The sequence below is a fragment of the Crocodylus siamensis genome, chromosome 1 (genome assembly GCF_052110815.1).
Source record: "Crocodylus siamensis isolate JL-2025a chromosome 1, ASM5211081v1, whole genome shotgun sequence".
Lineage (NCBI taxonomy): Eukaryota > Metazoa > Chordata > Crocodylia > Crocodylidae > Crocodylus > Crocodylus siamensis.
Genome location: NC_143395.1, coordinates 329,255,025 through 329,281,438, shown reverse-complemented (window position 1 = coordinate 329,281,438; position 26,414 = coordinate 329,255,025).

Here is a 26,414-nt window from a genome sequence, read left to right as displayed (position 1 = left end):
TACTGTGAGTTCAGCTGGCCAAGGGTGCATCACTGTTCTGGGGTCAAAGTACTTCTTTTGTTGTTTTTTCTGTGTAAGGCTCTATCTCCCCTCCCCCTGCCCACCCCCAAGACTTTTTCTCCCTAGGTTTTAATATGTTTTCTTTTACAGTCCTCTTCTACATATTCCATATACTGTAAATATCCACCAATCATAATCAAAGATTCTGTTTTTCTCTAATTTAAAAAAAAAGTCCTCATTTTTTGGATTGAAAATAGTAACCTCAGACCCACATTTTCCCATGCGTAAAATTAAATACCACTAACATCATTCACAGTGGTCATTCCTATAACATTTAGACTGTCATCTGAATTCTGCTGTCTCAGACTTTTTCAATTACATATAAGAAGGTCACCCTGCACTGTCACTCCCTCTTCCTCCCCCTCCCCCTGCTTTCTTTATTTTAGTGTAATTTAATTAGCTAGTTATGTCAAGGAACAAACTGGCATTGCTTATGCTAAGCATTTTGCTTTCAGGCCTACACCCCCATTTCATCAACCAGCTGATTGTGTTTGTTAGGATATGGAGTAGGGTCCCCAGAGGGCTCTCTAACAGCTCATTCCTGAATGGAGTGTCAGGGAACCAGTATTTTCCCTTCTTCCCTCTCTCTTGGAGGGAGGGGGGAAGGGAGAGCAAGATACTGTGGGATACTGGAAGTATACAGTCACTGAGATCAGTACAGGAGGGGAAAGGCCTACTTACTTCAAAGAGGTAAAAAATCCTAAAGGAAGAGTGATTTTTCTTCCCCAAAAAAGACACTCTCTTTTTGTGTTGAGAAAAAGGCTTTTCTTCCAGAACAAATTTAATTCCTGCACATGGCTTTTGTTGAAACAAACTAGCAAATTGTTTAGAGTAAGATTTTAAAATCTATCTATAACTAAAACTATGTCAAAATATAGCTGATCCTGTGCTTTTCTAGAATTACTTGGGATACATTATCAATTTTCTAACTAAAGGCTTTTTTTTAATAATGCATCTGGCGATCATAATGTAGGAGCTAGGAATTTTTAAGAGGAATTCCAAGATAATCACTAAATAAGCATACACATATATCATACAATAGAAATTGCAGAAAAGAGCAGAGATGACCACATGCTATTCTCCCTGAAGCCAATTAAAAGGTCACAGTGATGAAAAGATACCTTCTGTCGTGCCCCTAATGCTGGTGCACCCTTGAACTGCAAGCTTGGGTTGACATGACCGGCTTGGAGCGAGGAGGGATTTATGACAGGACAGGTGGGGTTAATGGCAGGAGTTAGATGATTTAAAGCGTAGTGGTTACATAAAAAGTTTATTTTACTTACGCTACTGATGGCTTGCAACGTAGGCAGAGGAGTTGATTTATTCAGTTACAGCATGCTGATATCATGTTAACCAGCAATTACAGAGTGGGTAATAACCTTGCTTGTTACAGATTTCGAGTGAGTCACATAAGTCTTTGCAGTCTGCAGATTACCGAGAGCTCTTGATAAGAAAGATAACAACAAAAATAGATGGGCCGGCAAGATGGGGTACACCAGAAAGATACGTAGGCGGAGAGATAATATTTGTTGTGCACAATCTGTTCTTTTTGAGTGTATACGCAGTTCTCTGCTTTGGGCGGAAGTTCTTTCAAAGTTATACTTGGCAAAGGTGACCAATTACTATCTGCCAGGCATGAATAATTAACGAGTTGGCACTTGTGCTCTCTTTGTTTGCTCAGGTTTCAGAAAAAAGGGGGGTTATTTTTACTTGGGTGGTACTGGTCCTGTTTGGTCACAGGATGGCGCGCGTAGTATATTACTTTAATTTTGCAATTTCTTCAAAAACAGCCAATTTGGTATCTCGTTACCAGGTTACGGTATCTTTCCTGACATCATAGCCCTTGAGTTATGTACAATTCAAGGTTAGCTTCTTTTTCTCATATGGGAGACTCAAGTGGTAAGAAATGAGGCACAGACAGGGGTGTGTATATGCAGCACTGTTAATACAGAGGGATAAATTACAATTACATAGTTTGTTGTGTTAGCTTCTGACCTTTTGCCATCTGACCTTTTGCCATTGGCATCTGAAATCAAAGACTTTGATCTTTGACACCTTCAAAGCCTCAGGTCTGACCAAAGAAGAATTCGTTAAGTATGGAAACTCAGGAAGGTATCTGCAAGATATCCGGGAAGAAAAAGAATAAAAAACTAAGAAGAAACTGAGACTAATGGCTGCCAGAAATGTCTTTGGAAGAGCATTTCACAAGTCCCAGTGTAGGTGTTGTGCTCAGGACAGAGCTGAGAAGAAAGAAGATTCTCGGAAATTCTCATATGCAAAGTGTCTATGGATCTAGAAGTTATGCCAAGGTCTGCTTTGACCACAGACATTGTTAGGGTGATGAAAAGCTGGATCAGCTGCAGAATCAAACTCCTAAATGCAGTTCCTGCTTCACCTTTTAAAGGCACTATACTCTTACATCTTAGGAAAAGAGACAGGTAGGGAAAAGAAAAGGAAAAAAAAGAAAAATCATTCCCTCCCATACCTTTGCACTGGCTGAATTTCTAAACCTGAAGCTAGAATATTTCTGAACCTCACCCTTTCAGACGTCCCATTTGTTGGCATACTGTAAGTTTGCAGAAAGTTATATAAACAGAGCGGACAATAATGGCCAACTAAGCAAAGTTTTGTATATATAAAAAACACTCAGAAATAAACATAGAACATAAAACTTTCATCTTTATACAGTGCAGCAGGTTGAAATTATTCTGGTAAATAAAGGAGCTAACAAATTGCATTTTTATGTGACTCAGATTGTATTGTATGTCTTACTCAGCATAACAGTCTTTACAACCGCATTGCTCCCACCATTTATATAACCCTTACCTTGTGCAAAGCCTTGTTTGAATATATAATATTTTTTAAGATATATAGTTCATTCTTTCCTTCTGTCCCTCTGAACAGGGACAGAAGGAAAGAATGAACTATATACCTTGTGCCTTTTCTACATTTCCATTATATTATTATATTGCTTTTCCCCAATTGCCAAAAAAGTTAGTGGACTATTATAAATGTCTCTTATTGTTTGAAATATGTCAAGCTGTGCCTCACTGGTAACAGGAATAATGATAGAAGGCAATAGATTATCTTGATATACAGGTTGTAGCCATATTGGTCTACAAGCAAAAGGAAACAACTTGTGGCAGAGGTGATATCTTTTATTCTACCAGCTAGATGTTTGCAAAAAAAATCTTTATTTGCAAGCTTTCAGGCACACTGACTCCTCTTTAGGTATAGGAGAATGTAAAGATTGTAAAATCTATCCTAAGTGGAAGTGAAAATTCATATTTCACAGGAGAGCTGAAGGTTTTATAAGATCTCCTGGTTGGAATAGTTCATTTTGTGCAGAATAGGCTAAGATTAAAGTTGGAACAGTCTTTTACCTCAAAGTTGCCTGGTGGCAAGCAGGATGTAGAATTATGTTTCCTTCTGGTCAAAATGTTTCATATTTCACAGGAGAGTGGGAAGATGGAATGCCCTCCTGGGCCAGGAATTTCTTTTGTGTTGAGGTGCCTCTGAGCAGTCTGAAAATGTAAATTTAGCTGAGCAACAGGCATGAGGAAGGTGCCAGCTTTCAGGTTTCCAGGTGGTAAATTTTGGTTCCTTCTTGTAATATATGAAGCTTTCACTTTAAAAAATGGCTAAAATTTGATATCTTCCATGTTTCAGGTATACCGGTTGTAGCTGTATTCGTCTACAGGCAAAAGGAATTAGAACTCATGTCAGAGGTGATATCTTTTATTAGACCAACTAGATATTTGCAAAAGAAAAAATCATTTCCACCTAAGAGAAATTTTACAAAATCTTTGCATTCTCCTAAGCTTGAAAATAAAGAAATCTTTTTGCAAAGTTAATTGTATAATTAACATTGTACAGGTTTATAGTGGGTAAAATATCTAAGCATGCTATTTAAAGGATAAAATAGAAGTAGGAATTAAATTAGAATTAAAAAAAGAACCTTGAATTTTTCAGTGAATCACCTTCCTGCCCTCAGATGTGGATGCTTTACCCCAAAGTTTGGTGTTGTAGGTGAACTTGGTCAGCCCACTTCTGATACCAATTTTCTTTCCTAATTTTCTACAAAAAAACCCCATGTGCATGAGGTTCTTCCCCATAATACATGACTTTCATGAGTTTTGCCAGTAGGACTGATTATTTCCCACAGCTTTTAAGCTAAATTAGCAGTAGAAGAACCTCAGAAGGCTTGGAAGTACAATACAGATAAGTAACTTATTTGGAACATTTTCAATGGCCTGAGGTCTTCCGAAGGAGTTCATCATTAAACATTTTGTCATATATGGAGTTCTAAGACTAAATTGTAAAATTTATGGGAGTTGGATGGAAGCCATCGCCTTTAAAGGAGCACTTGAGGCACTGCAGTGGTGGATCAGAGTGCACCAGGAAGGAGGGATGTACCAACCAATCAGATCTAGAGATGAATTCAAATTAATTGCATTAATTATACATGGTCAGATTCTATTCCACCTGTTTCACTCATAAATAAATCTAGGCACCACAGTGTGATACTATTTTCAGTGACTGTACATGTCACTGAAAAACTTTTAATTCAGAAGGTAGGTGAGTATTTTTTCTTCTAACTGCTTTTTTGACTCAATCTTATGGATAAGATGCTGGTGCATTATGAAAGTCAATGTATTAATGGATTTTCAGGGATTTAAACAGGGGGAATAGAAATGTACTTAGGCAGTAAGTACACTACAATTACACTACACTTACTGGGCTCACGGAGCTATAATTCTCCTCTCTTTGCCTACACAGCAAACTCATATTTTTTTCTTTAATAGCTTTATCTGTTCCTCAGCCAACAGTCAAGCAGCTTCCCAGGACTTCTGCAGCACAGAAGGACAAAGAATATTGCACTTAATTGGTTAAGCCCTACAAAAAGAAAAACAATTTATAAGCCCTAAAATAACTACCCCAGCTAGTATTCACCAATTCTTCAGGCCTCAGTGCAATCCCATGCAAACAGCCTGCAGAACAAATCCCAACTAGCCAGATCACAGGACAGGGACAGGGACAGGGACAGGGACAGGAATGGGGTCAAGGGGAGCTGGGACTGGGGGACAAGGGAAGGGCCAGACCTTGTTCCCATAAACCAGAGCTTCCCTCCTGGGACAGGAACAGTAGTTCCTCCAAAAGTGACTTCCTTCACCATTCCCACCTCCCAGCCACTCCAGGAAGCAAGACCAGTACCCCCACACCCGAATCACAAATCTTAATTTATTAAAACATGAGATCTACTTTAATTTTCTTTATTTCTTTTTAAATTCCTTCCTTTTACTTTTTTTCATTTTATCCTTCAGTTGCTGACTTTGTCCATTTTACCAGCCTTCCTCCACCCCCATTTTTTTTCTACCTCCTATTTCATTATCCACCCTTATCCCATGATCTCTCTGCCTCTGAACCTCATGTTCCCACTCCTGTCCTCAACCCATCTCTCATACACCCTGACCTAGAACAGGGATAGAACCTGTCCTGGCTCACCAGTCCTGTATTGGTAACTCACAGCAGTAACTCTTAGTCATGCCCCTGCTTAGAAGCCTTCTGGTGGCAAGTCAGAGCTGTGCATATGGGGGACAGCCAAAGAAGGTTTTTAGCCTTAAAGGCTACATCCAAATGTGCATGACCATGTGGCACTACAGACCCATCTGCAGAGATCCTGGGGTCAAAACAATTTTCACAGAAAAAAAGCAGCCCAAAACTGGAGACTGGCTAGCTGGAGCCACACTCTGGCTGCCAGCAGGCTCCCAGCTGCAGGAGCACCATGGCTGCAGCTTCCCTGGTCCCCAGGTCCCCAGGTAAGGCTGCTGGGGCCACTACAGTTTCTGGCCCCAGCCTCTCCTACCCCACGCAGGATAACCTGATGAACACCAGAGTGCATGTGGCACAGGCATTCCCCAAGGATAAATAGCAGTGGCACAAGGTATGCCACAGTTTTGTGTCCCTGGTGAAATAAATATCCATGCTCGTGTGCACACAGCCAAGGTGTGACTCCTCCAAAATTAAGTTAGCACTAACACTGATCAACAATTAAGAAGATCAAAATGCAATGTGTAACAAGGCCCTGAAAATATAGTCCTATGAAAGTATGTGAAACTGATAGTCAAAGTCACAAGTTATTGCTGAAAATCTCACCCAGTTGTTTTTTTTTGGGGGGGGGTTGTTTTGTTTTGTTTTTCCAGATTGTTAATGATTTTCTCCATCAGAGTAGTAATAATTAACAATAAGAGTAGTAATTAATTTAAAAACAGAACAAACAAGGTGTTAACAACATGTATATTATAGTTAGGCAGAGATTTTATAATTCAATGCACAACTAAAAGTCCATGGAATGGTGGACTATATACTTGTATATATTCCACCGTTCAGTGGACTTCTGGTTGTGCATTGAATTATAAAATCTCTACCTAATCATGATTGCCTTCTTCCCCTCTCTTTGATATATTGCTTGTTGCTTCTTGTACGCTATCCCAGGCAGGGACTATGTGCTTTTGTCTGTTTGTGTGGTGCTTAACATAATGGGAACTCAATCATGACACTACTGGAATATAAATGATAATAGAATCTTCTAGACTTAACTTTTAAAATGAAGAGGAATTGGGAAAGAGGAAACTCAGATTATGTGAACAAATTATTACAAGTAGTTTTCTTCGTAATTTAAATACATGTTTTCCTGGCAATTGTACCAAATATAATAACTATTAATTATTCATAATGTAATCATTAAGAAATTCAGGAAATACAATCACATTGCATATCAAATGAAAGTAAGCAATGACACAAAGTAGGATATTAAGTTCATAATTGTTTTATTACACCCCCTCACACACCCCCCCACACACATATGGATATATACACATTTCTAAAATTACCTATATATATATATATGTATGTGTATATATGTATATATGTACTTGTGTGTATATATATGTATGTGTATATATATATGTACACGTACACACACACACACACACACATTCTAAAATTACCTGTACTTCCTAGGCATGCCTGTACACACACACACACACACACACACACACACACACACAACTGTAGGAATACATATTAAAATGAATAGATTTTTGCTTTTTCACTTGAGTGTAATTGTGCATGCAGGTGTGCATGCATGCACATGTATTTCAATGCTATATTCTATCTGAACTATCAGGAGGACATTGTTAATAAGAAAAATGTCAGATTTCCATAACTCACTATTCTTTTCTTTTCACAAATAACAGGAAATTACTCAGTATCTGCAAGCACTTATCATTTCTTCCTTTATTACCTACAAAGATGTGAATGCTGAAAAAAGACCTCAATGCTTTGGCAGGGAGCTGGAATTAATACATAATAAAAACATAAGTCCAGATCTTCTGTGTTAGAACTTAGCACAACCTCAAAGTAGTCAGTGGAACTACCATGATGTATGCCTGTTTAGGATCTGGAACACAAATTATTACATACAGTGGAAACAGATTTTGATAGGTGATTAGGCAGTTGAGCAGAGCAAGAAATGGACGCAGAAAATGCCCCCCTTTCCCTGCCAATTCTTGTACAAGAGCCTACTGCACACTCACTGTCAGTTAATACGGCCAGTGTCTGTTTTGAAATAATGTGTTCTAAAGGAGAGATGTGTGGAAAAGGAAGGAGAAAATATCTTCCAAGGTTTAAACTTGATACAAGCAAGGGATAGTGGATACTTAGGGGACAATGATATAATGGATACAGTAGGGACAAGTCTATCACCAGGCTTTATTTTTCTCTTACAAAATTATTGAGGTTAGCTCAAACACACCTCACAAATCCATAGGGTAGGGGGAATGTTGCAGACAGCACATTCCTTTTCTCTTGAATAACAGAAGTATTTTAAAGTTCACCCACTATTAATCTTAACTTAGCTTAACACTTTATTGAACCTTATACACAGACTCTCATTTAAACAACAACAAAATATAAGGTCAAATAAACAAGTATATAAATTGGGGGGGGTGCAGAAGTCATAGACAATATTACTAGTCGAAAGTAGCAAACACATAAAAAAGATCAACAGCCCAGCTATAAAAAATGAAGCATCAGTGATTTTCAAGGTGAGAAAAGCTAAGTTGTGATACATCAGTTGTGGAATATTTGAGCATAAACACGGTGTAAAGACAAAGTACTAGCTAAAAAATGATTCATCTGATAACTTCCACATTTTGCAATGAACATTAGCATTAATTAATATGGGTTGGACTATAGTGACATAATTATTTTAAATTATTGCTAATCTAAATGATTTTATACGTAATAAGTTTAAGCCCTTGATAAACCAAAAGGATCTTGCATGACTCTCTTATTAACTAAACCCACTTTTGGACTGCCTGAAGGAGCATTCAGCTTTTATTTTTAAAGGGGAAATAAAGAATCCTAAAGTTTCTAGACTTTCTGCTTACCATACAGGTTTGAAAAAATAAAGGTATAGCAGCCACTGCATATTAATCATGAGCAGGGATCCTGGTTTCTTTTGATTAAAAAAAAAAAGCCCCAATTTTTGGATTAAAAAAGTAACCCCAAATCCACATTTTTCCATGATAAAAATGCAACACCACTATATATATAAAATGGCATTTCATTTTAATCATGAGAAAATGTGGATTTGGGATTACTTTTTTTAATCCAAAAATTGGGGATTGTTTTGAATCAGAGAAAACCAGGATCCCTAATCATGAGAACTGAAAGAAACAAAGAGGTGGGCTCCACTAATGCAGGGGGAAACTGATGGAATCTAAAGATCTCTTAAATACATTTATTTTTATGCACAATATTTATGCAGAATTAGAAATGTTAGTAAGTTAGTATGTCAAGACTCACTTTATTCATTCCCTTATCCTTAAACCAGACCACTACCTGTTGGTTTCATGTCTGCAGATAATAATTTGTTAGGGTTGGGATAGCAAAAAATATTGTAGTAAAGGCTTTGTTACACATTAATTTTAGTAGCTCCTGGGGCACTTAACCCCTGGATTGTCTACACATTAACAGCTGAAACTAGTTTTAAGCACATTTTAGGTGACTTAATGTTATACCACTACTAGGCAGATTTCTGTCTGATCCATGTTATCCAGTTCATGTTTGTTTAATGTGTAGCTACACCGGACAGATAAGAGGCCCACATTGCAGTCCTCCAGCATCTAAGGATGCAGTGTCCCCTCCCCCATCTTCCTGTTAAAAAAACTTTCCACCCTCATAACTCTACTGCTCAATGAGTTGCACCAAGCTAATTCCCCCTTCCATCTCTAGGGATGTAACTTCTCCATGTCCAGGGGTGTAAACCCATGCGATCAGCTTTCAGAATACATGCCAACTAGCCAGGTCACAGGGCATGGATAAATCTGGGAGTGGACAAGTCTGGTAGTGGGGTCTAGGTGGGGTGAAAGGGCCTATATTGAGACCCCAAGATCTGGGGATTCCATCCCAAAGCAAGGGCAGTAGTTCCCTCCAAAGCACCTTCTCTCACCACTTCCACCTCTCAACCACCCCATGAAGCATGACGAGCACCCTCCACACTCCAATCCCAATCCCAATCCCAATCCCAATCCCAGTCTATTAAAACAGGAGATCTTCTTTAATTTACTTCCTCTTTATTAATTTTTTCTTTACTGCTTTTTATTTATCCTTCAGTGGCTGACTTCATAGATTTCATAGACATTAGGGCTGGAAGGGACCTCGGGAGATCATTGAGTCCAGCCCCCTGCCCAAAGGGCAGGAAGTCAGCTGGGGTCATAGGATCCCAGCAAGATAAGCATCCAATTTACTTTTGAAGGTGTTCAATGTAGGTGCTTGAACCACCTCCGCTGGCAGACTGTTCCAGACCTTGGGGGCTCGGACAGTAAAGAAATTCTTCCTTATGTCCAGCCTGAAACAGTCTTGCAGGAGTTTGTGACCGTTCGACCTCGTCATCCCTTGGGGCGCTCTGGTGAACAGACGTTCCCCCAGATCCTGGTGGTCACCCCTGATAAACTTATAGGAGGCCATCAGATCACCCCTGAGCCTGCACTTTTCCAGAAGCCTGCGACTTCTTTCATTTCCATTTCACCACCCATCCCCTATCCCCTATCCTGTCCACCTCCCATTTCATTGCCCACCATTGTCGCATTAACTTTCTGACTCCCAGCTTCATGTTCCTGTCCTCTCCCCGTAACCCATCCCTCACACCCCAGCACCTAGACTGAAGCCTGTCCTGGCTCACCTGTCACAGGCCAGCTGGACACTGTGAGTATATCAGTTTAGTTGCGGACTGACTGAGCACTGCAACTTTATTAGACATTGGGCTTTTTGGTTTGGGATTGAGGAGGTGATGTTGGGAAGGAAAGCAATGACAAGTTTCACTTATAAAAAAGAATAAATTTTAATTATAACAACAAAAGATATAGTTTGCACATATGACAGTTAGTAAAAAGGTTAAGCTAATAAACAGACAAGATAACAAGTTAAAATTGACAGTGATAATAAAACACACAAAGACATTAACCAAGAGTTCCCACTTGCTTAGCAACTTATTGATAGTCCCTCAGCTAGACGATACACGCCAAATTGATTCAGTGAAGTCAGACATCTCTGATTCACGCTGTCGGAGGGAAAACCAGGGGGACAGTCCCTTAGTCAGGATCTGGTCCTCGCTCTCACAGGAAGTAAGAGAGATCCGTGAGGCATGGGATAGTAACAACCATTCTGTTCTGTCCTTCCCTGAGGGTTATTTAACGTGTGTATTATTTTATATCCTGTCTATGCTACTTTTTGATTATATAGCCATTCATAGTGTTACTTTATAGCTGTTATCCTATAGAGTTAAAAGGTGCTAGAAATCGTTACAATAAGTTACTGCCCAAGCTTGGGTTTAGCCAATAAGCAAATCACAGGACATCACTTTGGGGCTGAGATTAACATGTCCCCACCTAAATTCAGCCCACTATGTTAAGTATACCTTGTGATTACATTCGTTAATTTTTACTGACTGTCACGGAGTCACATGGGTGCCCCGTGAGTGTGAGGGTGATTGGCAGAGTTGTCAATCACCCAGGCAGCTCAGGTGCCTGGTTGCCAGGGCAACCAGGTGGTCACATGGCCGGAAGAAGGCAGGGCCAGGCCTTTATAACCAGCTGAGGCCAGAGCTGGAAAGACAGTTCCCTCCTGGCTGCCGCAGGAGCAAGAGCTCTGCGGCTGAGCTGAGTGGCCTGAGTTAGTGGTTGCTGCTTTACCACACTAACCGGCTGCGATGATGCAGGGAACAAGATCACCCTGACGGAAGGTAGGACTGAGAGCCCTGGCGGGGTTTGGAGTTATTGTTAGGCGGGTGGAGCCTCTCTTTATGTTGTAGCCAGAGGGCTTGAGCTTACGTTACAGTTTACTCCAGAGGACCGGGTGAGGCTGTAGGGGAGCGAGGAGGCCTCACGGGAGCTCCCCAGCAGCTTGGGGGTTCCCAGTGCCCAGTAGGGGCACAGTGCCAGGGGCACTATTTTCGGTGCCAGGGAGGCACCGTATTGCGCCAGGGAGGCGCGGTGTGCGGGGTTACAGACCCCGGCCCATCAGGGCAGTGTTTGGCCTAGCGAGGCAACCAGACCCAGAGAAGGGTCAAGGGGACAGGCACGGCTGCGAGTGCCTGTGCCCCTAGCACGAGGCGCGGGGTTTTCAGCCCCAGAGAGGGCAAGGCCCCAGAGCAGGGCAGAGCCAGGGCACGAGGCGCACGGCGTCAGCCCCAGAGAGGGCAAGACCCCAGAGCGGGGCAGAGCCAGGGCGCGAGGCGCGCGGCGTCAGCCCCAGAGAGGGCAAGGCCCCAGAGTGGGGCGGAGACACGGCGCGAGGCGCGCGGTGTCAGTCCTGGAGAGGGCAAGGCCCCAGCGCGGGGCAGAGTCGAAGCCCAAGGGGCGAAGCGCAGAGAGCGCGGTAGAGGCCCCAGAGGGGCGAGGCCCCAGAGAGGGGCGAATAGCCAGGGATAGCTAGTCGGCCCAAGGGCGCCGAGACTAGGGCGGCGATAGAGCCGAGGCTAGGGTGGCGAGAGCGCGCCAGCCCAAGGGGGCGCCGAGGCTAGGGTGGCGAGAGCGCACCGGCCCAAGGGGGCGCCGAGGCTAGGGCGGCGAGAGCGCGCCGGCCCAAGGGGGAGCCGGCATTAGGTATTAGGTGACACTAGGGAGCCGGACCCAGGGGGCGCCAACAAGTTGCTGGGCACCAGTAAGACAGGCCCAGGGCGCGGGGAACGGGATTGGAGCCCAACCCAAAGGGGCGCCAGGTGGGCGAGGAGCCCCGGGGCCCGAGCGAAGGAGCGAAGGCACCCGAGGGGCGCGGGACTACACAAACGTTCCCCAGAACAGCTGCGAGGCTTGGGGCGTGCTGAGGGGGAGGTTTGGAGGCACGCATAGCCCTTAAGGCGGGACGCACATAGATACCCCAGTCTGGAATAGGGACAGGAACACCATACCGTCCACTAGGGAAACTGGCAGCCTCCACATTATATATATTAACCATCAAAGTCGTGGCGGGCGAGATTCTGAGGGTGCTACATCACCCTAACGTGACGGTAGGGGGCGCTAGGAGGTTCACGGCCGTCCCTAGCCGCCGCTCCCTCACACTGACCCTAAGCAAAATTTCATAAATCATTTATGTCTGAGGTTATAATTTTTAGTTCTGTTTTTTAAAGTTCATGGTGTCTGAAAATTAGTATAAAAAGCTATATATAAATATTTTTTTCCAGACAGACAGGAAACTTCTCCGTAAGCTACTTCGGATACCTTCAAAAAGCAGATTTCTCTTTTATAAGTTGCTCGTTAACCCTTCTGGTTTTGGCCATCACACTCATCATCCCCCCAAAGGCAGCTCATAGCTATGATTCCTAGTCTGATCCCTGATTACCAGCCCTCTAATGGCAAGTCACAGCTGTGCAGGTGAGGGCCAGTCAGAGAAGGTTTTTAGTAGGGATGCACCAATAGAGATTTTGTAGGCTGATACTGTTAGCTGATATCTAAGGAGGCATCTTGGCTGATATTGATCCCATATCTAATACAGCTGCCTCCAAATGGTAAGTCTGATATGGTGGAAAGGGAGTGGGGAGAGAAAGGGCATGGGGGGGCAGATCAAGGCCCCCTATCATGAGGGAGGGGGCAGGGACAGGCACTGTCCAGCCAGGGTGGGAGGGAGGGGCATGGGGTGGGGGCACCCTGGGAGGGTGGTGGGGAGGGGTGCCCCCAGATCTGTGCAGCATGTGTTGGGCGGCAGCTGCAGGGTGGACCTAGATCCAGCACTGTGTGGGGCTTTTCTGGCTGGGAGCTGAGTTCAGAGTGGACTCCAGTAGCCCTGGGAGGTGGCTGCAGACACCTCAAATTTCACCTCATTTCCACTCCCAGCCCTGCACCATTGCCCATCTTAACTATGGTTTTTACCAGCACTTGGGTAGAGGCAGGGCATTCAGCTAGGACTGTGCCAGGCAGTGGGTGATGGTGCGGGACTTAGAGCAGAGCTACAGCAAAATTTGAGGTGGCTGCAGCCTCCTCTCAGTGCCACTGAAGCCCACTTGAAGCCTAGCCATGAGAAGAGCCATGCAGTGCTGGGTCTGGCTCCATCCCACAGCTGCAGCCTGCCCCATGCCATGCAGATCTGGGGGCACACACACCCTCTCCCGGGTATAAGCAGCAGCGGGAGCTGCAACCTTGCCATGAGCTGTGCCTCCATCCTGCCCCTGCCCCAGGCTGGGCAGCTCCTGCCCCTGCCCTGTCCCTCCCTCCCTCATCATTGCAGGCATTGATCTTTCTCTCCATACCCCTTCCCTCTCCCTTCCCCTTCTGACATACCAGCTAGAGGCACTTCTCCATGCTGCAGGCTCTACTCCATGCTGTGCCACAGCTGCACACAGCACGGGCATTTATTGGCCAAATTATCAGTCCCATAGGGCCAATATCCAATATAGACAATTTTCTTCATATCGATATGGATCTAATATCAAACCTATGTAATGGTACACCTCTAGTTTTTAGCTGTGTTGACATCTACACAGTCAAGTGGGTCACCAACTGGCTGGAGGGCTGCACCCAGAGAGTGGTAGTGGATGGGTCATTTTCAACCTGGAGGGATGTGGGCAGTGGGGTCCCCCAGGGCTTGGTCCTTGGGCCCTCACTGTTCAACATCTTCATCAGCGACTTGGACGAGGGGGTAAAAAACACCCTGTTCAAATTTGCCGATGACACTAAGATGTGAGGGGGTGTGCACCCATTGGAAGGAAGAAATAGGCTACAATTGGACCTAGACAGGTTACAGGGGTGGGCAGATGAGAATAGGATGGGATTCAACACTGACAAGTGCAAGGTGATGCACCTGGGGAGGAAGAACCAGCAGCATATCTACAGACCGGAGAATTCCCTTCTCATCAGTGCAGAGGCAGAAAAGGATCTTGGAGCATCATTGATGCCAAGATGAATATGGGCAGGCAGTATGTAGATGCAGTCAGGAAGGGCAACCGCACCTTGTCATGCATCAACAGATGCATCTCGAGCAGGTCCAGGGAGGTGATACTCCCCCTCTATGCGGCACTGGTCAGGCCGCAGCTGGAGTACTGCATCCAATTCTGGGTGCCACACTTCAAGAGGGATGTGGACAACATGGAGAAAGTCCAGAGGAGGGCTACTTGCATGATTAGGGGGCAGCAGGGCAGGCCCTATGAGGAGAGGCTGTGGGACCTGAACCTGTTCAGCCTCCATAAGAGAAGGCTGAGGGGGGATCTTGTGGCCTGTTACAAACTAGTCAAAGAGGACCAGCAGGCATTGGGGGAATCCCTGTTTCCCTGAGCACTACCAGGAGTGACTAGAAATAACAATCACAAGCTGGCAGGGGGTAAAATCAGATGAGACATCAGGAGGCACTACTTCACTGTCAGGGCGGCTAGGATCTGGAACCAACTTCCAAGTGAAATGGTGCTGGCTCCTACCCTGGGCGTCTTTAAGACAAAACTTGACAATCACTTTGCTGGGGTCATTTGACCCCAGTACTCTTTCCTGCCATGGCAGGGAGTCGGACTTGATGATGTGCTCAGGTCCCTTCTGACCCTACTAACTATGAAACTATGAAACTATAAACCATTCCTGATCAATGCTTATACAGTCTCCTATTGAAAACCTCCAATAAAGGAGATGCTTCAGCTTCTCTGGACAGTCTACTGTCTTTCTGTCCTAACAGCAAAGAAGGATTTTGTTTTGTTTTGTTTTCCTGCTGTCTAATCTAAATCTATTTTCCTGTAATTTCAAACTATTGCTTTTTGCCTTGCCCTTGTGGTAAAGAAAAACATTTGTTCTCCCTCTTTTTTATTTCCATTGTTTCAAATAGGGCCATCACCCTGTTTAGCAGCACACTATTCCAGATGGTAAAACATGAAGCATTTAGTGATTATGTAGTACAAAAACAAAGGGCTTGATACTTGCACTGATTGAGGAAGAAAATGGGATGTAATGAGCAGGTTGCAGCTCCCTATTTCAAACTTAGCCGATGACAAAGCTGTAAGCAGTGTAGAAAGCAGCCATTGGACACGTGAATGGAATTTTCCTGTCACTAAATACGGCTGTGGGCAGGTGTTACATTTGTGCTGGGAGAAAAGCCTTGCACACAAAGAGAATGTACAGCTACTGAGGGGATTTCTTGTAAAAAAGAACTGACTCTGGCAAGAAAATGAGATCACTTCAACCCAGCAATACCTGTCTTCTCCCTCACTAATTTGAACAGCTGTATACTTCCCTCAGGTGGTGAGGACCACCAGTATTGCACAATCCCACACTCTCTGTCCCTCCTTCCCTGCAGGTGAAAGATGGGGAGGGATAGCACTGGCTCTTTAATACCCAGTCCACAGGCAAACTATCAGGGAGTCCTGTAGAGACCCTGATGTCAGTACCAATGGACACAGCCACTGAAGGGATCTGGGTTACCTGAAACTACCGTCCCTCCACCCCCCCAGGAAGGTTCAAGCTGCAATGCATCTGCCTCATACTTCCTGCATATCCTGGGGTTCCAATATGTGCATGGGCTCTGGGGGATCCATCCTGGCAGTGAGACAGGTCCAGCCATACTGCCTCTGCCTCTGCCTCTGCCCAGAGATGACCTGAGCATGGTGCAAGGCCTGGGACAAATCAGCCTGTGAGGTCCCACTGGACACAAGGAAGCCAGTGGCAGATTTGGCATGAGGGGCAGGGCAAGCGGATGGGTGTGCTGGATTTTGGCAGTGGGGGGGTGTCAAGCAGCCGAACGTGAAGTTGGCAGCAGCATGGTTGCTTGCCACTCTGCCCAGCTCTGCTGGTTCCCCCAAAGTGCGGGGCCAGGGGAAGCTGCTCTGATTTGCACCCTGCCAGGGATGGCCCTGCCTCTGCCTCTGCTTCTTTCTCCATGTGCTCCTCCAGGGTAACCCAAAGGGGTGCAAGAAGTCTGGGACAGTCTTAAATGACTAGAACCATCTCAAGGCTCTAGGTCAATTGGAACCATGGGAGAAGGCTTCCCCTTCCCACTGGTCCAGACTGCCAATTAGTTCAAATTGCACCGGTGCTTAGAGCAGAGACCATTCTCCCACAGCTATACCTTGAGGAAATTGCCCAGAGCTGTGGAGGGAGCAGGAGACAAAGGCAGTTGGAGGCAGCCTGCCCACCAGGGGGAGAGACGGGAGTGATAGAGTAGAAAGAGTCCTTATTATCCTTTGGCTGGAGAACTCACCTTTGGGGTGATTTTGGTCCTCTTCACCCAGAGGGCTGGAACATTTGTGCTCTTCTTCTTTACCAGGTTTCCAGTGCTACCTGAAATTTGCAGTGCTGAAATTGAACGCTTGTCCATACCCTATATTTAAATATTATTGAAAATCATGAGAAAGTTTTACTATTGGAAGTAGGACTGGACAAATAACGGGGGGAAAAATGTTAATTATAATTTTCAGTTTACTGGGAAGTTGAACAATGCTCTTAAGTTTAATACAATTTATTTCAACAAAATCTAATTTTTTATTTTTATTTTTAAATGTTTTTAACTTTTAAAAATCAATTGAAAGAAAGTTCAAAATTAAAATGTGTTCCAAACAAAAAAAAAATTAATTTTGGAAATGCAAAAAAATAAAATATTTTGATTTCTCTGGAATTGTTGTGGTATGTACTGTAGGGCATGGGCCCACTCTTGGCTGACACCTTACTCACTGGCAACAACAGTGTGGGACCTAATGTGAGTTACCCAACTATTTGAGTAGCTGCTTCTTCTAACATGCCATGACTTGATCTTGTTTTGCTGGGAGACAGTTCTCCATGGACGACTTTCAGGGTCCCACACCCTGGCTTTTACATGGGGCTCCAACCTCCCCCAATACCCAACCCTTACCACATCCAGGGCCTGAACAGATATCAGTGTTGCTATGTCCCAGTCTATGGGCAATAACATGCTCACTCATCTATGGTCAACAGTCTTTGCTAATAGCTCATGTTACAGTCTGTCTTCAAGCAGGCCGTCTTTGAGCAGAACACCATTCCACCCCTCAGTGATTACCTGAGGACTTGGTAAACTTAAAAGGCTCTTCCTTGAGAATAGTCTATAATGAGTACTAAAAAATCAAAACTATAACTGATATATCAGCTGCTGCTGTTGCACACTCTGAGATACTCTCTCAGGATGAATTGCTCCTTTTGTGGAGCCTTTTCTATTTTAGTCACTCTCTCTCTCCCTTAGTCTCAGTTTCCTTGGGTCAGGTGGCCCTCTGGCCCTTTTCTGCTTTCCCCAGCATTATCAGAGGCACTATCAGGCACACTGCCACCCCTTTCCCTGCTGCCCACTTCCCCAGCCCCATCTGACCAAGTCTATTTCCTTCTCAGCCACTCTCGCTGGAACTCCTGCTGCTTGCTCTGGCACTTTTTGTAGACTGTTTCTTGGGTGCAGCACAACCGTGACTGCTGTGCTGCACAACCGGGTCCATTGCCACATCCTGCTGGTATTCCCTGGAGAGCCTCTCCACAGCCTGCTTTCCCCACTGGACTCTAATTCTCCTATCCAGCCTTTTCTTGGGGCCAGAAGTGTCCACACCCTCATGCCATGCACCAGTCCACAGAGCCATGCTGCTCCAGAATGTTGCTCCAAGCCTGACATGCCAGACTCAGATGACCCATGTTTACCACCTGCACTACGGTAAGTGACAGAGGTGGCAGGGGTGACCATAGTGGACTGTCTCCCAGGATTTCTTTTCCCTTTTCTCTTCCCCTTTCACATAAATGAAAGAAGTTTTGATACTTTTCCCTCACTGAAGAAATAATTTGGTAAACTGCAACAATTTTAAAATCTGTTGGGTTTTCTATACTTGCATGTTTTGCCAAAAGAAAAAGATTACAAGAAAAATGACTATAACAGCAAATTAACTGTCAATGAGACTAATTTTAGATGCAGACTCATCATTCTAATTTGTCTAGCAATGGGGCCTGATAAAAACACATTTCATCTGATAATTATTAATCATATATGCATATTACATCTTCTCCTTGCCTCTTTATGAAGCTGGATTGCAGGTCCAGGTGCTAATGAGGTTTTAGTATTGTTCCAGTGGCCACAGGTATCCAGTCTAAGGACTGCAGAATGTTCAAACGAAACCAGATTCAAGTTTTTAATGGGGCAGATAATTACATATTAACACACTTTACCTATAGATGTAGTAAAATCTCCATTACTGTAGGTTGTGCAGGAGCATTGGTTAATTTCAGCATTGATTAGCACATATACTGCTCACACAAAGCCTAAGCTACAGCATTGACTAATGTAAGCCTCACTAAAGCAATGATTGATACATGAACTGCTTAGGGCCTTGTTGCATGGGGCACTTAACATGCATTTTATCTAAGATTGTAGTAAGCATAATTATATTATATTAGAAGTTAGTAGTTGGACAATATTATGAAAGAGACTTTGGTGAGTGCAGTGAGGGGGTAACTAATTGTAAGTCCTCACTACACCAGTCTTGAATTTATATTACCTTTGTGGAGCAGTCCTATGATAAATTAACTTGTTTTACATAATGCAATAGGGAGATAAGCCTCTCCCCAAAAATCCAGATTTTGCCATGATGCAATGGCACTTAGTATGTGTTTTACTGCTTGAGCACATGGATGATCAAAGTTTAGATACAGTTAACATGTGCTGTAACCCATGTGACAAGGCCCCTTGACAAGATTAAGGTGGAATACACATACACAGGGCTGCTACAGGACAACATAATAATATGAAATGTGTAGTAGTGACAAGAAGGGAAGCTAGCTGCAAGAAGCACATGAAGGTACAATAATTGTGTGATGAAGAAAGTACAGGCACACATACATTAGGATGCATGACAGGTATAGGGTGCTGGCTTTGGATTTTGGATCCAGATGCCTTGTTCTGGGGGGGTGGGGAGCACCCTCAAACCAGCCACAACCTTTCCATTTCATAATAGGCAAATTTATTGATACACAATGACAACAGAAAAAAGAAACAGTACAAGCAATTGAGCCATTCTATATATCTACTAATTCTAAGGCTGTCATAGAAACATGTCTAGAAATATATAGCCAGGGTGCAGGCTTCACTCTAAGGCTCTCTCTTTTAGGTATCAGATGTCAGCATGTTAGCAGCCTGGAGGTGGGAACCCGAGGCCCACCCTCTCTCTAATGGGGTGGATGAGACAGGCTAGTGTTGTACCCTCTGTCCATGGTGGCCTTAAGACTCCTCCTGGGGGACAGGGACCCCTTTCAGGGACCTCTCAGGGAAGAGGATGTGGAGGAGGAGGACTTGAGCACTTTGGTACTCTCAAGTCCCTGCTTTTGTATTCTCCTTCTTTCCTGATGACTCCTGAGGACTCTTCATCCATCTCCTGAGGACACTTCATCCATGGCTATCACTAATTGGTTTTTCTGTGTTTGTCACACTGTCCACATTCTGTTCCATCGGCATATTCCAAGCTCATCGCATGCACACTCTTCCTAAAACAGGAATTTTAGGCTCTCCTCTTTGTCAGCTGGTACCAGCTTATTTCTTGTTATGGAACAGTGTGGTATATGCCCCCAGTTTCTCAGACTGTGTGTGTATCCATTGGCCTTGTTGTGTTAGATACCCTTTCTGCCTCTGAAGGCTAAGAAAACTGTGTTGTGAGACCCAGGCTTTTAGAAATCAGTTAAACCCTGATGTCCATCCTGAACCATTATAACACATATCTATATATCTATAAACCAATTCCCCAAAATCAAACCTTTCAACACCATTCTCAAGCCATCATTGGGCAGCACTAAAAAGCAGTAGACTGTAATGTGTAGTGATGTATGTCGTAATGTGGGTCGATGTGTATAAAAGAGGAACTAAGAAACCTGACATGGGAAATGGAGTTTATGCTCATTTTTTGTCACAGGCAAGCACAGGCTAATAGGAGGGAGAGCACCATGTCTTCCAGACAATAAACCTCTGAGTTCTCACCACTGAACCTGAGCCCTGTAGTCTTTCTTTGTGTATGTTGTGATCTATGTCCACTGGAGTCAGAGACGAGCAAACACTAACTGAACACACATATGACTCTGATGACCCCAACCTGTCTATAAATTATGACTGGATATTGTTTAAAGATAGGTTCTAACTTAACCAAAAATTACAGTGCTAGAGGCAGGAATCACTGGTGAAATTCTATGCCTGTGAGTTATAGAAGACTAGACCAGATACTTACAATGTCCCCATTGATTTCTGGGGCCATTCGTGAATAGCTCTGTATCTATGAATCTATTAATAGATGGGTATCTATAAATAGCTTAGGAAAGAGAAAACAGAATTGAGTGGATGAATTAATAGTTATATAAAGTATGGATGTCCAAGACCCCAGACAATTTGGATGGTGAGCCACAACTGGACATTTTAAGCAACACAGTTACCATAACTTTTTTTTCTGATTTCCATAAACAAAAAAGGATAGGCATAACAAGCAGTATTTACACCTTGGACAAACCTTGAAAGATAGTGGTGAAGTTGTCAGACCATAAGTCCATCTTGCCCACTGTGACACAGTGGCAGAGAGTGGATGCTGAAAGGGAAAGTGAACAGGGTAGGGTTGGGGTTTTGCCCTGTTGCTCTCCACTTGCAGGCTCCAGCACTGAAGTTTCAGGAAGTTCCAATTCAGAGGCTGTATCCCTAATTCCCAGGTCTGTGCACTGGCTGCTGCTGCTACAAAAGCAGTGCCATGGGGCTGTTCTTGCTGCTGGGGGAGATACTCTATGGGGGGTGCAGAATGATTCTGGCATTCCTCCTAAGTTGGCACCTGTGGCTGTTGTTCTTCTCACCCTTGCTATGCTATTGCAAAAAAGTCCCTTTCTGATTACCATGAACCATGTAGGCAACACTTTTATGTAATCCCCTAAGAGATGTCAGTAATATTTAAATATTTCTTAAATACTTTTCTGAATCAAAATTTTCAGGAAGTATTTTGAATCTAAGTATTCAGACTCTTTCATAATGGTACAGCAACATATGTAAGTGCTTCTTTGAAACAGGACTTAAATAGATTTACAGAACAGTATTTCTTGCTAGGAAATGCTTAGGTAACCAAGACTTTGGGTCATTCGAGCAACAAAATGCTATATTTTTCCTATAATATATTAGTTTTTTGTAACATAAAAAAGCCCATGCCTATATAAAATGATTAATTACTCAAGGCAGTAGTTATAGATAGGCCTGATATCTTACATATATAACTCAAAGGGGGAAAAAAATTACAGTGTGATGGTATTCACTACACTTGCTCCAAAATCAAAATGACCATTTTTTTTAAAGTTTATAACTAAGCTCTAAAAATCCAGCACTTGAGGATTCACATGTAACGTACAAAAGTAGTATTGTTTCTCCTAGAACCATATTTTTTTGGTATGAAACAAAGAGAAAACAATTTTTACCATGCTAAATGCTCTGCATGCTTAAAACAGGTATAGGTACTCTTTTTAACAATGTAAATCAAAATAATTAAATCATAGAATCCTAAATTTGGAATGGACCTTGAAGATTATCCTTCATTCTCTAGTCATATAGTCTAGAAGATTATCTAGGGTCATCTAGTTCAGTGACTAAGTTACACCATTTGATGAAGAAATTACTTTCTCCCCATTCTTCTTTATAGCTCTTTGAATGCTGCATCCATCAGTGGAATATTTTCAGTTAACTGGTTCCTGAGTCATAATCTTTTTTTAAAGTCTCTTCATAATATTTTTACTTAGGGGCTAGAGCCTACTGGCACCCTACATTTTAGAATGAAGTGGTATTCAGTGTAGTTTTTAAGTATTTTTTAATTTGTTTACTTCTCTCTGTCCCCACCCTACATATATCAACAATTGAGAGGTGAGAGAAAAAATGGAAGAGTAAATGTGTACTGATAATTGTTCTGATTACTTTGTTTGGATATTGATTTTTCCCCTTCATTTTTAACTTGTGCTGTTGAATTCTTAACAAGCAGATTAACCATTAGAGCAAGAAGGAAATGGAGGAGCATTAGAAAAAACGTGGAGAAAGAATCAACAGATATTGGTCATAAATATGTAGATGAATATGAGCGATGAATTAAAAATTACTCCCAGGTTAAAAAGAAAGTGATCTACAATAGTGTAAATCATTTTCCTTTTTGGTAGGTTGAATTTGTGATGAAAGTACACTATATAGTGAGAGTTATGAGATCTTAGTGAAAAAGAAACAGGAGTGGAGAATATTTTTAAAAGGTATCACTATAAAGAGAAGAATTAAACATTTGGGCTAGGATGAATCAAAAATAAAAAGGACAAAGGGCTGAGCCCTAAAAAATCCCAACTGAGAAGTAGACTGTGATGGAGAAGGAGCTCACAATGAGTGGTCAGAGCTATGGAAACAGTAATAAAAGATGTGATAGCTTCAAATAGCCAAATATGGATGGGATGTCAAGCACAAAGAAAGTTATTAATGATTTCAAAGATTCAAACAGATGGGAAAGTTTTAGAGCGGTAGAACTGAGGTATCAGTCTATCATGAGGAAAAATGACTTGTTCACGTAAAATAAATCCCTGAGATGTTTAGTATGGAGCCATAGTTTTCACAGTCTCCACATTCACTTGGCGTGCATTCATAGTGGCTATTAATTTTCAATCGCTCTTTAGTTTCCAAATTATATATGTATTCAGTGTATGTATTGATTCACTCAAACATGCTGATTCCAAAGAAACCATTACTGTCAATCAAGTAAATGATATGCATTTTCAAAATATTTATGTTTAACAAACTGCATATTTAATAGAGTAAATATAGAGTCAATAGAAGGCATATTTAAAAATGTATACATTTTTGAAGGGGCACTTTTGTATTGTATATTGTAATGTACCTTTTTTTAATAAATATAAAGCCATGCTTTATAAATATTTGTTTTTTCATTCAAAAGAAGTATTTGAACTTATATATGTTGGCCTTTAATTCTTTGCTCAGTTCTACCATATTGATAAAGTAATTTTAGTGAAACTTTGAATTTATTTAGGATATATACTGATTTAACTAAGAACAGAAACTGAGCTATTGTTTCTGTTGGTCTGCAAGCTCACTCAAATAAGAGTTCATAGTTTTCATAGACATTTGGGCTGGAAGGGATCCCGGAGGATCATCGAGTCCAGCCCCTTGCCCCAGGGGCAGGAAGTCAGCAGGGATCATAGGATCCCAGAAAGATAAGTATCCAAATGTATCTTGAAGGCATTCAAAGTTGGTGCTTGTCTATTCCTAACTTTGGGGGCTTGGACAGTGAAGAAGTTCTTTCTTATGTCCAGCCTGAATCAGTCACAATGGAGTTTGTGACTGTACAATCTTGTCATCCTTTGGGGGGCTCTGGTGAACAGACGTTCTCCCAGATCCTAGTGATCACCCCTGATAAACTTATAGGTGCCCATCAGATCACCCCTGAGCCTGCGCTTTTCCAGGCTGAATAGCTCCATTGCTCTCAGCCTGTCATCATAAGGTCTGTTTTCCTGACCTCTGATCATACGCGTGGCTGTCCTCTGCACCCTCTCAAGCTTCTGCACATCCTTTTTGAATTGTGGAAGCCAAAACTGGATGCAGTACTGCGGCCTCACCAAGGACGAGTACAATGGGAGAATGATGTCCCAGGATCTATTTGAGAAGCATCTATGGATGCAAGCCAACGTTTTTCTCACTTTACTAGCTTTACTAGCTGCAGCATCACACTGAAGGCTTATGTTCATTTTGTGGTCAACCATGACCCCAGGTCCCTTTCATCTGTAGTGCTAACAAGCGTAGCACTACTGAGCCTATAAGCATGGTGCAGGTTTTTCCTCCCAAGGTGGAGAACCTTGCAGTTTTTGGTGTTGAACACCATCAGGTTCTCATCCGCCCATTTCATGAGTCTGTCCAGATCCGCCTGGATCACTCTCCTATCCTCAGGTGTGGATGCTTTACCCCAGAGTACGGTGTCGTCAGTGAACTTGGCCAGTCTGCTTCTACATGTAAGCAGACTGTAGAAAGCAAAGCGAACCATCTCTGGTTATGCATGACTACTGAAAAGGGAAAACTACTCTGTAATCTCCTTACCTTCCATGTACCATAATGGTTTAGATCCCTAAAGGACTTAAATGCCTACCTAAGGGCGCATCTAAATATCACCCTACGGGAATGTAGTGATGTGCTATGTCATCGTATGGCACACTATGGCAGTTACTGCGCTGTGCACACAGCACATTGGTAAATTTCACTGCTACACCACCATAGTGGTGCACTATACCCGAGGAACGTACTGTATGGTGATGTAGCCGGCAATCAAATGTCTACATGTGTATCTACATGCGATAGTAAACTATGTCACCATACAGCATGCTCTTTGGATATAGTGCACCACTATGGTGACGGAGCAGTGAAGTTTATGCATGCACAGTGTGCATGGTACAATAACCACCCGTACCGTGCCATGGTTTAGTACTTCTAAAAGGAAGTGCTAAAACATGGTACCATAGCAACATTGCGGTACAGTGATGTGCAGACATGCCCTAAGAGCTTAAGCAAATTCATAGGCCTCTGCTATGAACTGAAAATCTTCACTCAGCTATAATCTAACTTTGGAGGTTCCAAAACTCCATATTTGACTCCATGTTTAAATTTAAAATTCCCCAGGCTCCTGAAGTTGTGTCTCTATGGATTTTGGAGGGAAATAACTCTTAGAACATTCTAAATACATTTCAAAACCCAAGGGCACATCCATACATGTGGTTTGTGATGCCTCAAACCACATGCAGCACATGTACAAGTGGTTTACATGCTACTAATTTGCAACGTATAGTGCCAAAATTTGACATCAGCAGATTCTGGTATAAAAAAAAGCCTCAGGAAAAAAAAATGTGGCTCAGCACATAAAGCAGTAGTATGCATTTCCAGAAATAGAACCCGGCCAGTGAGAGCCATAATTTGGCTGCCAGCCAGACTCTGAGCAGCCGGATCACTGCCACTGCTGTCCTGGGAGACCCTCAGGACCCCAGATAAGGATACTGGGCCAGCCCAGGTGCTGGCCCCAGCCTCCCTTACCCCGTCTGGGACAATTTGTTCTCCACCAAATCCCATGTGTAGGAGTATATGTTTAGCACAGAAGAAGCAGTGGCACAGATTTGTGCTGCTGCTATTTTTCCCATGGTAAACACACACCCTTCCATGTGGGGACTTGCCCCAAGGGTCTAGACATGAACACCATTTCAGACTGATTTAAATTTCCTAGAATCCTTTAAGAGCACATAGAAAAAATCAAGTACTATTTAAGCCAGTCCTCCATTAATTGGCTCAATATTATGTGTGGACAAAGAGCATTTTATGCCTAATGTATGGTCAGCCCTCCAGATATCCCAAACTGCATTGGTTTTTGTTGCACTCCGCCCAAACATATGACTCTGTAAGTTTAAGGAAACAAAAAACTTCTTTTTCACTTTCACTTCCCTGCTAGGGTCTGGGACAGGGGTCTCATTTGAGACAGCAGGTGGGTATCATCCTGTGGGCATGTGTGATGCCTTGCTTATAGTTTGGAAGGGTAGGTGGTGGGGGAGGGTTGTGCATAGAACTCCACAGTTTTTCACAGCTTATCCTGTAACATATCTTTTCAATTTTATTTCCTTGAATGGACCCTGTGTGTGGGTTCCAGATTCATTTGGGATGGGGGGGGGGTGTGGGGAGGTATTGCCAAGTGCTGGGGGATTGAGTTCCCTGGACAGGAAGTGGGGGACTGGATGCTCTAGCTCCTTCCTCCCAAAAGAACTTTATTTTCAAAATCTCTCCTGAAACCCATTTAATTGATTGCATATATAGCT